Here is a 1127-nt window from a genome sequence, read left to right as displayed (position 1 = left end):
CGTAGTCAGCAGCATTTGAACCTGCGCGAGGAAACCCCAATGGATTTCGAATCCATCGCCTTAACCACTCGGCCATGACTACATAGCTGAAAACTGTGATTTCTGTCACAGAGTTGGCTCTTGAACGGATTTGGGTAACACTCACTAATGAATGAAGACCAATATGAACCAACTGACCTTGAGAACATTTTCATAAAGAGAAATACATGATTTGTTTGTACACATTGTTTAAACAACATTATCTTTGTAAAATGAAGCTGCTATTCGGTTCTTGAACAATGACGAGAAATACTTTTTGTTAAACACATTCAATGTCCAGTATGAAACAGATCTGGGGCATTAAAAAAAAGATTAGGGGTTAAAAGGAGTAAAGGGAAAATGATCTAACTTGGATGTCAGAGATTAGAAGAGCAGAGTCTTAGTGCAATTAGGGCAAAAAGAACAAAGGCAAATATCTTGAGCGGATATGGGTAACACTCACTTTTGAATGATGACAAATATGAACTATCAATATGTGGACTGTGGCAAAAGTATCAACAAAATAAACATGTCAAGGAAAGAGGTATTCAATATTGTTAATTGACAAAACAAAGCAATACCAGGAGTGGGGTTTGAACCCACGCAGACATATGTCCATTGGATCTTAAATCCAACGCCTTAACCACTCGGCCATCCTGGTGGTGACATATAGATTTTGTCATCTGGATAAAATGGACTTCAGCAATGTCAGAGATTAGAAGAGCAGAGTCATAGTGCAATTAGGGCAAGAAGAACAAGGGCAAAGCTCTTGAGCGGATATGGGTAACACTCACAGATGAATGATGACAAATATGAACTATCAATATGTGGACTATGGCAAAAGTATCAACAATATAAACATGTCCAGGAATTAGGAATTCAATATTGTTAATCCCACGCAGACATATGTCCATTGGATCTTAAGTCCAATACCGTAGCCACTCAGCCATCCTGGTGGTGACGTAGAGATTTTGTCATCTGGATAAAATGGACTTCAGCAATGTACAGTGTGTCCCTAAAAGTCATATATGAGGAAGGAGAACAACATAGCTAAGTAACTGTGCTTCCTGGAGCCTTTTCACCTGTTCCTGGAAATGCTAGAGTTTTTT

General features: G+C 38.8%; 2 non-coding genes across 2 annotated transcripts; both read right to left on the bottom strand.

Annotated features, from left to right (window-relative positions):
- On the bottom strand, positions 1-82 carry TRNAS-CGA (transfer RNA serine (anticodon CGA)). The gene has a single exon. It is a non-coding gene; the product is annotated as a tRNA-Ser (tRNA).
- A 514-nt stretch (positions 83-596) lies between these two features.
- TRNAL-UAA (transfer RNA leucine (anticodon UAA)) lies at positions 597-679 on the bottom strand. Its single transcript has one exon. It is a non-coding gene; the product is annotated as a tRNA-Leu (tRNA).
- Between the last annotated feature and the right edge of the window lie 448 nt (positions 680-1127).

Source organism: Ascaphus truei, chromosome 15 (genome assembly GCF_040206685.1).
Source record: "Ascaphus truei isolate aAscTru1 chromosome 15, aAscTru1.hap1, whole genome shotgun sequence".
Classification (NCBI taxonomy): Eukaryota; Metazoa; Chordata; class Amphibia; order Anura; family Ascaphidae; genus Ascaphus; species Ascaphus truei.
The sequence above is the reverse complement of the archived record's forward strand: the minus strand, read 5'-3'. Positions and strand labels throughout refer to the sequence as shown.